Below are 15,554 nucleotides of genomic sequence, written 5' to 3'. Positions count from 1 at the left end.
TCTGCTGTCTCCATTTCTCGTTGTTGCCATCAAGCACTCAAGGTTTATCACCAGCACTGGGATGTCCTTCCCCAGCAGTACTTGAGGAGTCTGTGCAGTAGCTGCAGCACGCCAGGGTAGAACACGCTGGAGAGGCACAGCTTGTTTCTCTTCCCACAGCTCCAGATGACAAAAATAACACAAAATGGTGACAATTCTCCTATTGTTTTATTCCATGACAATTTTCTTCTCCCTCCTTTCTCTGCCCCACTGAAGGATGTTTTGGCAGTTTGCAAACATCCCCCTGTTCACATTCACTGAATGTTACTACAGCCATTTCTTTCATGTGACAGCTTGAAAAAGGGATGTGAAAGCTTTCCTTCTTGTCTTCCTGGCCTTTCCCTCTATCATCTGACCCTCATGAATGCTCTCCAGCAAACAGTTTGCCTTTCGTGCATGGTAGAATCTGGAAATAATTGCCTGCCACAGCACTTACTTCTGTCAGTGAATAAGCTTGTGTAATTGTGCCATGGTCTTTGCTCCACAGTTCATTTTCTTAGCTCAGAAATGTGATTTTATTTTTTTTTAACCATTGCATATAGTTTCTTTATTCCCACAATTCATTGTTGCCAATAAAGTAGGAAAATAAGGGATAATCGCCACTTAAATGGTTTAAAACCAATGCCATGTGTGGGGAAAAAACCCCAACCAAACAAGGAAAATGTCCTACTATCCTCAAAGGAATGTGCATCAAATGTGCTGTAGCCAAAGCACTGGCTTTTTCTGATGGGTCATATAAAAATTCAAGGTCCTGATAATCTGACAAGCCACAGTTTGAGTCTTTGAATCCCAACCACAGCTCAAAAGTTGGCTGACTTTTATCAGAAGCTCTGTAGTTCTGGTTGTTGCTAATAATTTGTTTGTAATTGGTATAGCAAGCTCTAGGAGCAGCAAATGTCATAATCCCGTGTCACTGTATAGCTCCAAGGAGATTGCTGATAAATAACAATCATATACACACACATAATGGATACAGGCAGCAGCCAAACAGGAAAATAATTGCTGTCTTGGTGGAGCTTATTAACTTAAATCAGGAAGAAAGAGATTTTATGAATGGATGTCACCTCTGTAATTTCCTGGGGGAAAACAAAAGGCCAGTATACAGCTTTCAAAAGATGTGCCCTGAGAGATGTGCTTCATGTGACCAGGGAGGAGCTACAGATATATGTGGGTTTTTTGTTTGTTTGTTTGTTGTTTTGTTTTATTGAGTGTTTGTTTGTTTGATTGTTTTTTGATGGTGTCTATGATTTGCCCCAGGACTGGCCACAGAGTCTAAACTGGCCCTGTTTGATCTGATTGTCACTGTGACCCAGCCCCCACGACAGCATGTTTCCTCACCTAACATTGGTCCTGCACTCAACCCTCTGAAGTGACTCAAATCCACCTGACCTGGAAGTCCTCCCTAAATCTGAGTGATATTTCAGTGTCTTGGGATGGGTCCCCCCATTTTCAAAGCCCAGGAGTGTCTGTTCTGCATGCCCTGGTGCAGCTGCCTGACTTTTACACCTCTGAGCAGGACAACTTCAGGTTTTGCTACAATTTAAGGATGTCCACAATACAATTCTCTATCTCCACTGTTAGCCAAAAGCCCAGCTGCTTGGCTGCCCATCCATGTCTGTCTATATAGGAACATATATATTCCAACAGGAAATTCCGGACAACCTTTGGCCAGATCCAACTACACGTCCAAGCTGCTTTTTGCCATTTCATTTATGCAAAGTAGTGGGAAACACAAGTAAAGTAGCTACTTGTTCAACACATTTATATTTTACAGCTTGGGATTGATCTAAAGCAGCAGCATAGCATACCCATCCTGAATACATACATTTTAAGACATGTAGGGGAAATCTTGGTTACAGGAAAAATTATGAGTGTTTGTATTCATTACCCTGGGTGTCCTGTCTGAGATTCACTATCAAGCCAACATCTTCAGGTTCATCTGTACAGATGAACCTCACAGCTGAAGTTCATCGAGCTGACAACTTCCAAGGAGGAGTCCCCACAATGAGGATTTTACGTCTCTGTTGGCTGATATTAGTGTGAAGTCAGAGGAGTAATCCTCAGAATGTATTGGTTTAATTAAAATTAGTCTTATCCTCAGTCAGTGGAAATTATCAAAGAGGGAAATGTTAGGGAATTCTCTGCTGCTGAACTGTGGAGAAATGTATACAGAAATAGGATTCCCAGGTCTCTCCCTCAGTTAATGAGGTGCATGGCATGGGCTGGGTCCCCTTGGTGCAAATGTGGGATAATCAATGCAGTCTGGAATTGCACTCTCGGGAGAACCAGTCCATCACGCTCCTGCACTGCAGCTCAAGTCTTCTTCTATTCTGAGTTAATAATAAACACAGCCCACCTCAATGATATACGTGACACATTTATTACCATGTCCTTTAGAAGCAATTTCCTTTCTGTTCTGTTTTCTCACAGACAGTGTAATTACCAAGTTAAAGAGAACAGAGAAAAAAAAGTTTCCAGACTTGATCTTTCCCAGATGAAATGACAAAATTACTGAAGCAATGTATACTCTTCAGTTCTGTAAGGAGATATTCCTTAGGGTTAACAGCTGCATTTCAGCAAGTCTTCAAGTGAAGGGACACAGTGAAATCAACTCCATATAGGTACAGCTTAGCAGCAGGGGATTTTTACATGATTATGTTGAAGCCATTTATGTCTACATGGAAGGCAGGCATTGTGACATTCCTTGCTATGTTTTGCAAAACAAAGCCAGCCACCATTCCTGGCATAACAGATTGCTTAGTTCCAAACAGGGAAAAAAAAAAAAAAGAGAAAAAAAAAAAAAAAAAAAAAAAAAAAAAGAGGCCAAATCCAAATGCAGTAGGGGGAGGTGACCATTGACTTTGTCAGAGTTAGGATTTCCCTTATGCGTTCCCTCATCTTGGTTGCGCAGGGTGAATGCCATGAGTCTTGCATTTGTTATTCTTCCTGTTCACTCTGTAGCCCCATCTCAGGGAACCTGTTTAACTGAGGACCAGAAAGTAATCCCTCAACTGCAGATTGATCAGCAGCAGGTGCCCTAAGCTATCATATGCATAATAGTTGCACACTGAGCACAGTGGTGCTGCTAATGGTTGGATTTGATGATCTCAGACATCTTCTCTGGCCTTAATGATGCTGTGATTGATAAACAGAAGGCTGAGAGGAGTGTGAGTGAGGGTGTGCAGGCTGAGAAGCACAGGGAAAAAAAGGCCTTTGGATTTCTCTGCACCAGTGTGCCCAGTGAGGAATAGTTTCCATACATGCTTTCAGCTCCTTCTGCTTGGAAAGAAAGGACACAGCCCCAAGGCATGATCATTACAATGGGTTCTATGTAAGTTGCTCCTTAGAAGCATTTGTCAAACTGCAGTGAGCACAGGGCAGTGTGGCAATGTGTCCTCATTCAGCAGTGGTTCCCATGGGCAGTGATCATGCTGGGAAACAGGCAGGCTGCTGCTGGGTTCTGGCACAGCAAGGCAAGCTAAGGTGCTTGTGTTTTAACCTCTAAAATCCCAAATTATTTGGGTTCTGATATCGTCAGAGGGTCTACATTGAGTATCTTGGTCAAAGTAGCAGGGGCACTGTCTGGATGGCAGGACCTGGGCGTTAAATCGTCCGCTGCAAATTGTTCTCTGCTTCCCTGTTGGTCAGAGATTTGGAAACTTTCAGAGCATACTGCAAAGCTAGCAGCTGTGTGAGTCTACCCACTCCATATTTGCTTTCAAGGAGGGTAATTTAGCAGTAGAAAAACAAGGAGGCAGAGTCAGCCAGCAGGAGTGTGACGTGATGGAGTGCCACAACACATGTGCCGTGGTGTGAGGCAGACAAGGACCCCACACTCAACTTTCTCTAGCACCACCAGACCAAGAGCACATCCAGACCAAGCATGAGGAGGATCCCTTGGAAGGGTCAAACCCCTCTTCCTTGTGGAGAAAGTCTCAGGAGTTTTCAGGGACTGCTGTTCTGTAGGGCTGGTCTTGAAAGCTGCCTCTGGCAGGGCAGTAATTGGGACCCCCATGGAGCCCTCCCACCTCTGAAAAACCTGTTGTGTGACCCCTCATGGCCATCCCAACCAGTCAATGGGCCTGGTGCCCCAGCAGAGTTTCTGCTTCTTGCCAGGCAGCTGTCAGGATGTTGGTTTGAATGGGGATGTTCACTGCAGCCAAGGGCAGAGATGGACACCCTGGGGTCTGTGATGCTGGGATATCCCCACACTGTGGGTCGAATATAAAGAACTAATTAAGTTTAATCCTTCCGAGGCAGAAATCATGGGCTGGATTTCATCTGGTGTAAATCAGCATGGCTCTGCTGGGGTCAATGGAACAAACCCAGCCTGTCCCAGTACAGGCTCTGGATTGGTGCCTGCCATTGTGCACAGTCACAAACACTGCTGAGTGCCATGAAATTAGAATGAAAGATTAATAAAATCATATTTTGCATTGTCCTCAGCACAGACAGGCCATTTGAAATAGCCCAGCAGCCACATATTATTGGTGGCTCTGAACCATGTTGCTTTCAAAATACAGTGTTGTGTATGGAAATTAATATGGTTACATGGTGAAAAGTATTATCCTCTGCATTATTTGTTAATTTAGGCTTATGGCTAAACAATTCACTTCATTTAGCCTTATAGTTTATTTTTTTTTTTTTTAGATTGCACACAGCACTTCCAAATGCTTTATAAGCTCAGCTGTTCTCTAGACTGTTTTCCTGGGAATTTAGGAGGTGGTGCCCCTCAGGGTTTTGCTCATAGAGGGTCCTAAATACCAGTTAGAACTGGAGTGCTGGAAGAAACATCACCTTTTCTTCTTCTCCTGAAGTTTCTACAGAATTCGTCTTTACTGACAAACTCCCTAAGAGAAGGCTTCATTGCAATTTGTGATGATCATGGTCATCTAGCAAATTGAAGTCCACGCCTTTCCTTTGACAATATGTAGGATACTGGGTGAAAGACTTAATATGCAGATTTTTGTTTTGAAGCAGCATCTCAGGACCATGTACTAGCCTAACACGCAGCCCCATTTTCCCTAAATAAGAAAGTAAATTTTTCTAAAGTCAAGCCATTTGCTCCCTATGGCTTAGACTCTGTTCCAGAAATTGTAATTAAATATTGCAGCTTCTATCTCAAGCTTACTTGCTTAGGATATTAAAAGTTAGTATTGCCTTAAAAGCAGTAATAGTAGATTTGCTGTTTAATCATATCACACTTTTGATTTGCAGCAGAAACAACTTTGTGCTCCAGCTGAAGACTGGAGCTGAAAAAAAAAAAAAAGCAGATCAAATTTCATTTCTTGGAGATGTAATAGCCTTTATTCTCACAATTATTCACCTATGTCTTGTCAGATTAGAGTTAATTACTGGGAAAGATAAGCTGCTTTTTCTTTCATTGTTACAGCTGGGGTGATACTAGATCAGAATGACTTGGTACATGCTCATTGCACTTTGAGAGACATATTCTCCAGTGAAAATTGACAGAACAATTTCAGCAGACATAAAACCTCCTGAATATGCACAAGGCCTGCAGATGCTCCTGCCACAGAGTAAGTTTCCATACAGACAGATCAGGAGAACGGCGATGGGATGTTATTGTAGAGGTTATGAGTCCTCAAATGTGTTACTGCTTTGATTTCATGTCCCTGGCACACCCAGGGTGGTTTGCTGTGTGCATTTCCTCATGGAGAAGGAGCCTTACTAGGCCAGCTCGATGACTACAGAACCTTAACAGGCATCCTTTGGATATGCTAAAGGGCTGTCAAGCATCCTTAGATGCCTGTTTGATGTCCTCTAAACCAGAAAATATTTCCCAAAGGCAGAGGTTTCCAAACAGCTGTTGCTGGGATAGCGTTGGTTCCTGGGCTCAGGTTTCATCCCTGCATTTCAGAAAATATCTTCTTAGCTCAAAGTAGCAAAGCTCGGGATCTTGTGGTGCAATCTCAACTGTGGTACCTGTTTCAGACATATCTCAAAGGTAGCTCTGATTTCTCCTGGAGCTCCTGTTCCATGTCTGGCCAGTTAAGACAGGTATTTTGGGCCACTAGGTCTGTATTGTATGAAATGCCATGGCAGATGTGTGAAGGTAAAACATTAATTCCTTTGGTAGCATTAATGCCTGGAGTTCAAGGATCTATTCCCTTGATCTTAAGGATCCCAATGTAACTGTATTGACCCAAGGACACTGAAAGGAAAAAAGGATTGTCTAAAGAGGAGTCAGAGTTGCTGCTGCTGTGATTCATCCCTCTTCCATTTCTCTCTTCTTGGACTGCTAAGAAAACACATTGATATTGGCCTGATCCATTAACAGCCTGCTTCTACTCCTCACAGCCTCCCACCTCAGCTCTGCCTGTGCCTGTTACCTCTCTGCTTCTGCACACCGTTTCCTGCTGGTCATCACCCATTCAGCTTCATTTTCTCATTACCTCTGCGAAATTTGACATCTTCGCTGTCAGAGGGGTTCCATTCCCTGCTGCAGCTCCAGGTTTAGCTGTGAGCCAGCAGGAGTCAAAGCCAGCTTTGCTCAGCCCGTGTACACCAGCAGGGCACTGGGCTGAGCAAGGGAGGCAGGCAGCCTGAAGTCCCTCTCCACTGTGGCCTTGCTGTGTAAGCTGGGGCTCATTTCCTCGTAGCATTCCCTGCTTCAGCCCAGTCTGGTGAACCCTTTTGCTATTACGGGTGGGCTGCGCTTTCCAAACATTTCTAACTACTTGTGCACCATCATGCTTGACTTCCAACCTGTCTTCATTCAAATCCCCCTTGAACACTCAGTCTTTCCGAGAGGCCTATAAATGCTAACCTAAGTCAAGATAATGTCATTATCCCTGCCATCGATGAAGTAACTCATCAAGTGCTGAAATAAATCATTTTCCCTAGGGATTACTGCCTGAAAGCCAAATGTAATCAGTAAAGCTTGGGTTTGACAAGGCTGTCACAGATAGAATTCATTTACTAATGAGTTCCAACCTATAAGACCACATTGGTAATGTGTCTGTGGTTTTAATGAAACATCACAGAGACCTTTTTCTCAGTATCTTTTGCTTGTTAGATATGCTGTTTGTCAGATAAGTCTTCCCACTTGATGTGTAATTTTTTCTTCCTCTTCCCTCAGCTGAACAATAGGGCTCTAAGCATTGTGTTGCCAAATGCTGTTTTCCAAAAATCTTATTTGATCCTTTGGAATAAGGATCAAATTGGCCAAAAGCAACATGCCAGCTATGCTATTGCCTGTCCATGGAGGGATACTGCCTTTTGCAGAGGTTTTTACAAAATTGTTCCTCCTGACAACTGCTGAGTGAAAAAGAAAGATGCTATCTGTTCACCACGCTATCAGGAGAAAACTTGAATCATTGATAAGGATGGTTTCTAAGCAACCAAATGCAGTCTACAACCATAATAACAGCACTTTGAAAGTAAATCACTTAGTCTGGTACATGCCCCACTCTCCAATTAATGGCAAATTCTTATCAGCTGTATTGTCCAGCAGACACACATTTAAAGGGCTGAAGTAGTTCTAAAATAACACTTCAAGTGGTAGAACAAAACTCAGAGTCATTCAGATCTCCCAAAGACTAATAGCTTTATAGAGATTTTAATGGAAAATAACTCTTACCTTTTCTACCTTATAGGATATTCCACTGAACTGTTTCTCTGTTCAAGGCTGACTCCCCAAAGCTACAGAAAAGATATTGCCGTAGGTTTTTGAATATTTTTCCGGATTTTCCATATAGAAAAGTGACCTGAGTACCATCAATGTAGTGCTTATTACAGTGCCGAAAACTCACTCTTTGTAAGAGAATCATATACTGTATCGTCTGCTCTACTGAAGTGTGAAAACCAGTTAAAGTAAGAGCAAAATTATCTTTTTCAGTAGGTAATATCGCAGGAGGTAATACAGAAGCCTGTAAAAAGTACCTTTTCCTGCCACAGTCCACTTCCCAAGTCCATCACTCATCAGCTTGGCTCCCTGCCACACTGTTCCTTTCTTGTCTGCTTCTCTTTGCCATCTTACTGGAGAGAGAGGGTGATGCTCCCCAGTGAGCTGGTCCTAGAAAAGGTCTTCTTGTCTGTCCCTGACAGCCCTTATCCTCTTCCCATGGTCTGAGACGCATGGAGACCAGCAGCCTGCACTTTCTCCAGCTGTGAAGCAAGCCAGGAGGACTCACATCTTCATCTCCATCCTCCTGGTACATTTTAACAAGCAGAGAGGGATTTAGGGGACTTGATGGACTACAAAAAGGCTATTTTAAATGTCTTAAAATGCACTGCAGAAGAAAGCAGGCAGCAGGTGTTTGTTGTTCTGGATGGCTTTTGTGAGGAGGGAAAGGGTAACAGTTTCTCAGGTGGCCCCATGAAGGATGTTGCTGGGAGCTGGTGACACAGAGCATTGGGAAATGGGAGACTGAGGAAGCAGGCATCCTTCCTGGTTAGGGACCAGCTGAGAAGGGTGGCAGGGAGTCTGGGGATGCCTGCTTCTTCACGTGCATGGCATTGAAAGGGCCACAAACCCTGTGGTCCATGTGGGAACAAAGACCAGAACTTCAAAAAAGCAGATGTTTGCTGGGGGAAACAGAGGCACTGTGGCCACCCAGGAGCCTGAGCAGCTTACAAAGAACTTTTCATGCTGCAGTTTGGGTCCTTTTAAGTGGCATGCTAAGATCTCCCCATAATGTCTCTTGACCTAGGTATAAAATGGGAGGTAGAAATTGTATGTCTGCCCTTGCTTTAACTGATTTGTCTAGTTTGACAGTGTCTGGCATGATGATAGTGCTGAACACAACTGAAATACAAGCAATACCAAATAACTTCCCAGAGGAGTTGTAGAAGTTCAAGGATGCAGCAAACAGGGATGGGAATCTGGGTCTAGGACATGGGGCAGGGAAATACTGTGACTGCCTTAGATGCAGACCTCTATACTAACATACATTTGACAAATATTTTAAAAAAAATTTGATGGCTTCATAGAATCTGTCCACATGTTAAATGCTCCTGGCAAGCTTGATATATTTAGTTTTGGGAATGTAACCTCCACTTCTTCAAATGCATGCAAAAACCAATGTCCCCTCCAGCTGCTTTCATGGAAGGACATTTGATTAGAAGCCTCGATACAGGGCAGCCTTTGGGGAGCGAAAGGTCCTTGAGTCCATGGAAAGCCACCACATGACAATGATGTGTCTGCTCAGTGGAGGATGCACAATGAAATTTAGGAAATGATGGGAGAGGAGGCATGAAGGGAAAAACCCCTTTTACAGCAAGTATGCGGATGTCTTAGGCTGAGTCAGATTTGGAGATGTGATGAACAAACCAGATGTTTCAAAAGTAGAATTCTTGGATACTTAGGGGGATGCTCCCCTAATGCCAAAACATTCTCCAAGACAATGAGAAAAGCACAACAAAGAAAAGTTATTATGTAATTGTTATTACTACCCCCCCTCCCACATCTACGTATTTCTCATGCTACCTGATGAAAGATCATATATTTGTTTAGACAGCAAAGTGAATCCTGGGAGTGCTTCAAGGTCTGAAAGGAAGAAGTCCAAGGAATGTTTGTTCTAGTGGAGAGATTATGCCATTTTTTAAAATCTCAAGATCTATTTCACATGTATATATGAAAATGGGCAGCTATTGAATGCTTCATTGAGCAGCAGGGTGTTATGACACATTGCAGAAGACAAGGCTAACCAAATTATTGTTAATAGATTCCTTGGGGTGTATTAGAATGAAACAACACTGGATGATCAGGGTTTGTAAATACATACAGGTAGGGGTTATTACAGAACACTTTGGTTGCAAAAGAAAACAAGTATGTAGCCATCTTGGTTATTATTGTCTATAGCAATATAAGAATGTTAAGTCTTTGCAATATGAATGCACAACATGACCCAAGGACATGCAGGAGGGAAAAGAAAGAAAGAGAAAGGACAAGAGTGTGAAGATCCCACCACCTGTAGGCCCTGTGATGAGACTGGGCTGTCTCATGAGGTGCTCAGGATATCAAAAAGAGTGATGGGGAAAAGCCTTGGGAAAACCCACAGAACACAACATCTATTTGGTTTATATTCACTCACATTCAGGTGGGAACGCCCACATACTTCCCCTAAGGCTCCAGCTTCACATTGGATGATGCAATGTTGTGGATCATGGGGACACTTCGGGGGTTCTTAACACCTTCTAAATCACACAGCTGCCCTTGACACCAGTGCAGCTGTGTCCACTATGGCCCATTATGACCCATCAGGCACATGCCAATGTCCCGGTATGTTCCCAGGGGACCCCCACAACCCAGAGGTTTGTGCAAGGGAGGGCAACTCAACTTGAGGAGAGACACCACAATGTCTCCACAGGATCTGCCTCCTGTCTCAATCACAGCCTGTCATTCACCCTCTGAAAAACCATATCAAAATTTGGCCATTACACACCCAAAAGCTCATCACCTCCATTTCAACAAAGCACCTGGGCATCTGCACCGAAGGAGGAATGTTTTGACAGTTCCATGCAAGGGACACAGACAAACCCACCCACATGAATCTATGGACAGTGACTTTCTCAGCTGAAAGGAAGAAGGAGCTGGTGAGCATGGCTTCCTTATTGACAGCAGGGCACTGCCATGCCTCTTCTGTGGCTGAAAACATAGTCTGGAGAGGGTTTTGGTTCTGGTTGACCTGGTGGTCTGTGCTAGGAGGAACTCTTGAGGTGAGAGTAAATTGATGCATTAGGCAGTGCTGGATACCCTAGACTCATGACAGTGGAGGGACGGTAGGAGAGGCTGGGATAGGACACCCATCACAGACCTACGTCTGCTCTCTGAGACCCATCACAGCCATCCAAACGTGGGCAAAGTAGTGGGCTACTAGTACTAAGCAATAGTACAAGCAGCCCCTGCCTGTGCTGTGTCAGCCATAGATGTGTTCTCACGGCACAGGACCAAGACACTGAATAGTAGCTGCGCTGTGGAGAGGGCATAAAGAGTATAAAGTTCTCACCCCTATACCCACAGTTACCCAAGTTATTATTTACCTGCAAGGAGGGAATTAGAAAGTACAGAGGTAAGAGATCTCTGGGGTCTTCACAGCTCTTGGAAAAGAAGAGTTAAGAAGCTCTGAACCTCCTTCTCAGGGCAGTTTCAGATATTTGTCTCCTTTTTAAAAAAATTCCATGTCAGCTTCTCAGCTGTACTTGCATATGGGGTACATATGGAGAAGAGAAAAAAAAAGCAGTGCCTGGCGCCAAACGGGGTCTGCTGCAGCCTTTAACAGTCCTCTCCTCTTACTATTAAAATGTAGCTTTTCTCAGTGAAAATGCTGCTTTATTGCTGCAAAAATACTTCCCAAAGACATGGCTCTTGGAGCACAGCAGGGAAACATGATGTGAAACAGGCAGCTTTGGAGTGGCAGGGACAGGGGCTGAGTGCAGCAGCCAGGTCAAGGCTGTCCCAGAGATTCCCAGCCCTGCTGACCTGGCTGCCAGGGGCTCAGTAGCATGGGGGCTGTTTGTAGGTGGGCTGAGCAGAACATAGGCAAGGGTTCTTGTGGGAAAAAGCAGCAATGATGCATAGTTCAGACTGCCCTGGATCACAGCTGAGTGAGCAGGACCATGCTGAGCCTTCATCCATCCATCAGGTTTTGCTCCCCAGATGGGCAACTCTCCTCCATCTGGCCTGGACGTTAGTGGGGACATCTCTCCAGCTCCAACAGACTACTTTCATGTGGAACCTGGCTTTCTCCTCTTCCCATCCCCACAGTCCTGACCTCATTTCCATGCTCCCCAACCTGTGTGCATCAAAGAGTAATTGCACATAGAAAGAAGCCTTCTGCATCCCACCACCATGTCCCAGTCTGGGGCCAGCTGGTTCTGCTGCTCTCCTGTATTTTGCATGCCATTGCCCAGAGGAATAAGCCCTGGCGGGCAGCAGGAAGAGAAGCAGGACCTGGAGGAGGACACGTTGGTGAGGCCAGGAAAGCCCATCAGTTTTTGATGCCTGTGGGGGGCTGTGGTTGTTCTGCTGTACCGAGGAAGTGCCTGGCAGCTCCTTTGCAGCCTCCTGCCCCATCTGCCCGCCAGCTGCTCTCCATGCTGCAGCTGCCCACACAGGCACTGTGGGCAGGAGGCAGAACAGGAGTGATGCTGAGGCTCAGGTGTGGTGGGATGGTGAGCTGTCCGCAGCAGGGACAACCCATGCAGCATTGGAGAGCAGATTTTTGGAGCCATTTTTGGAATGGCTATGAGCTATGGTCCTTGGGGTCTTCCTAACCTATTCCACAGCACTTGGTAATCTCCAAGCAGCAAGTCAAAATCTATTTCAGATCAAGACAAATAGCACTTCAGTGGGATGCCTAATCCTTTTGGAGACATTTGGCTTGAAGCTGTAGGAGGATAGTGCTGTTTGCAGTATCAACCTGCATCAGGACAGTGCTGGTGACTGCATAAACCTAAGTCACTGTTTCAGAGATGCCCAAAACCCAAAAGATGGAAGAAAGTTTGGGCTTACCAAGTTTGGTTGGGTCTTAAGTCTTTCTGCGCTTCTTGCCAAAGCCTCTAGGAAAAACTTGTTTTTCAAGAGTTGTTTTCTTGCCTGCACTGTCTGTGCCTGTTCTCCTGCACTGTATGCATCTCACCCACCTGGCTGCATCTTTAGCAATCTGTGAGGGCTGCACACCCTCTTTAAATGCAACAGCAGGCTGTGAAATACTTTGTTACCAAAGCTCTGTCTTTTTGCTGTACTGGACCTGTCACCAGCACCCATTTTAAGGCTTATTGCATGACACTGAAGAGTTTTCTCCACCAAACAGGGTGCAGAGGAGATGGGAAATTGGTGCATTGTCCTTATCTTGTGTTTCCTTTAGTTACAGTGTGTATAGCCAAAAGATGTGGTTAGGGACATGGTTAAGTGGTGGGCCGGGCAATGCTGGGTTAATGGTTGGACTTGATGATCTTGTAGGTCTTTTCCAAGGTGAATTAGTCTATGATTCTCTATTTTTGCTTTCTCTGTTTCTGTATCAAATACAAAAAACAAATTCACACCCACACTTATGCACACTACTGTGATACCCACTCACACTATCTCTTCATGCCAAAGTAAGATTTGTATTCATCTCTTCCTATTGCAGCCCATTGGTGAAGAGCTGAACATTTTAGCAGTTATAATAGGCTAAGACCAGTTTTGATGTGTTACTTCAGAAATGGAAAGTGAAATTAGAAGTTAGATTTCATTGTGAAAGAACTGGTTGCATTAAGAGGTGGTGGAATTAGTAAAGAAATATGGAATAAAAATAATAAATAATAAAAATAATGAGCTCCAGAAAACATTTTTCTGTTTTCTTTTTGGTTTTTTTTTTTTTTTTTCTCAAGCATTGGTATGTTTTCAGAATATTTTGACCACATCCAAAGTTATTCTTCTGTGAAAAAGAAAAGGATCCCATTTTTTTCAGAATAGTCTCTGGGAAGCTGTGATAAATCATGTTTATTGTTGTCGCCTCACCTCAGCCATTCTGAAATTTCTGTGGTGACCACAGCCAGAGACAGAGGTGAAAAATATTGGAGTGAAATGGAAAGGAATGAGTGGCTGCTCTTGGGCTATAAGAAAATAACACAGGTGTTAAAGTGTCCTCCAGTGCCAACCCAAACAAAGGCTGGTCTCTGCTTAATTTTCCTTGGAGTAACAAGAGTGTAGTTTCCAAACGCAACGAGATTTCTTTCCATAAAATTTAGTTTATGAATCAAGATTACATTTTCAAACGGAGAAATTAACAATTCCACGGATTTCTGGATTCATATGCTTTGACAAATGAGGTCCATTTAATGACATTATCACTGAGTGAACAAAAGGGATGAATTTGAAGGATAGTGGATTCCAGATATAAAAAAAATTGTTGGTGATAAAGATTTATGAATACCATGTTCACACTGATTAAGTGCTTGGTTGTTGCTACTTAAAATTTAATACTGGTTCCCCTTGGATTTTTTTTCTTTTGTTTTCATCCTGTGTCCTTTTTGAGGGCAGGAAAAGAAGAAGACAGCAAAAGGATTTAGAGGATGTGAATGGGGTCAGGCTCCGCACACGCTAAAGAAACAACAAATTGTCTGAGGTCATAGACATTGTTAAATTGCACTCAAAATGTCCAGTGCTTTTGTTCCAGCTGATATCATAAAGCAGATGTTTGGTTGTTTATTCAGTATGGAGATAAAGCTGAGCTGGCTGTGGCGGGGACTGTCGATGCCTACGCAGCCTGCCTGGGCCACTGTGCCAGCAGGAGATGCTTCAGACCCTGCTACCCTTTCTCCCCAGCAAGAGGAATGATGCCTGCAGAAGTGCTCAGGAAAATGTACCTGAGACCCAGAGGGTGGTGGGACCATCCTGGCTCACCTCCCTCCTGCTGCTTTGCAGGAAAAGAAGAGGAAAAGGTGTGGGGATTTCTAAGGCAAGGCATAACTTCTGCTGCTGGATCTTTGGTGGCGTTTCCAGGCTGTCCCAGGAGAGAAACAGGTGGAAAGGGAACAGCCTTTGTTGCCTCCTTGAGCTATCCGTGCCTCTGTGGGACATGTGGGTTTTCCCTCTCCCAGGCAAGAGGAGGGCAGAGCAGCTCTTGGGGAGCCTTGGGCAGTGTTGAGCTCCTCATAAAGGCCACTGATTTCAGAGGCAGTTTTGCATCAAAATGTTTTTAAGAGCTTGGGGTTTTTTTGCATTCTGAAGTGGCAGTACTCTGAGAAGTCTTTGGTGAGCTCTCAGCTCCTCTAAACACATTTCCATCAACAGCTGATGCCATGGAATAGCATCAGGGTCTGTGTTGCTTCAAGCAGCATAATAAACCTGGTGCAAGCAAAATGCTTCTCTGGGCCATTCTGCCTTCAGAACCTCTTGTCATGCACTGTTGGATGGGATGCTGAGTAGTTTAGGCAGAATTCCTGTAGCTACTGAAATAATCTGACCTTTAAAGTGACCTTGTTCCTTTGTCAATGGCTAATATCAGTGACTAACAATCTTTCTTTTCAGACTGATCTTTTTAAAAAATAATAATTCTTGGGGTGTGGTGTAAGGTAGCAATTGCAAATAGACAACATTTCTTTTGACTTATCAAAATACACAGATAAAAACAATCCCACGAAATGTCAGAAGAAAGACTGACTGAGCAAATATAGTTCTATTGCTCTATATAATATTCCCTTTGTAATGTGGGTTTGCAGTTTCATATCATACCATAAAGAGCAGGTCGCTCATGTGCCCTTCTGAAGGGCAAATGAGTCCTTTTAATTCATTCCTCTAACTGTGTGGTACATGCATTCTGTTCAGCTATTATTAAAAAAAAAATAGAAAAAACCCCAAAAAAACCAAAGCCATTAAAGTGTGATCTGAACAATTTTCTGCTTCCTGAATGTCTTATTTTTCTTTTCACTTGTTTTTACCCTAAGATATTCTTGGCATTGCTTTTTCTTGGGGATGTTACATAAAAGACTTTAACCTGTAGCAGTTGTTTAAAATGAACTCTGGCAAAATGAATGTAATATCATTATATTATTTTAATAGGAAGTGA

This window comes from Taeniopygia guttata, chromosome 1 (assembly GCF_048771995.1).
Source record: "Taeniopygia guttata chromosome 1, bTaeGut7.mat, whole genome shotgun sequence".
Taxonomy (NCBI): Eukaryota; Metazoa; Chordata; class Aves; order Passeriformes; family Estrildidae; genus Taeniopygia; species Taeniopygia guttata.
This window is presented reverse-complemented; position numbering follows the sequence as displayed.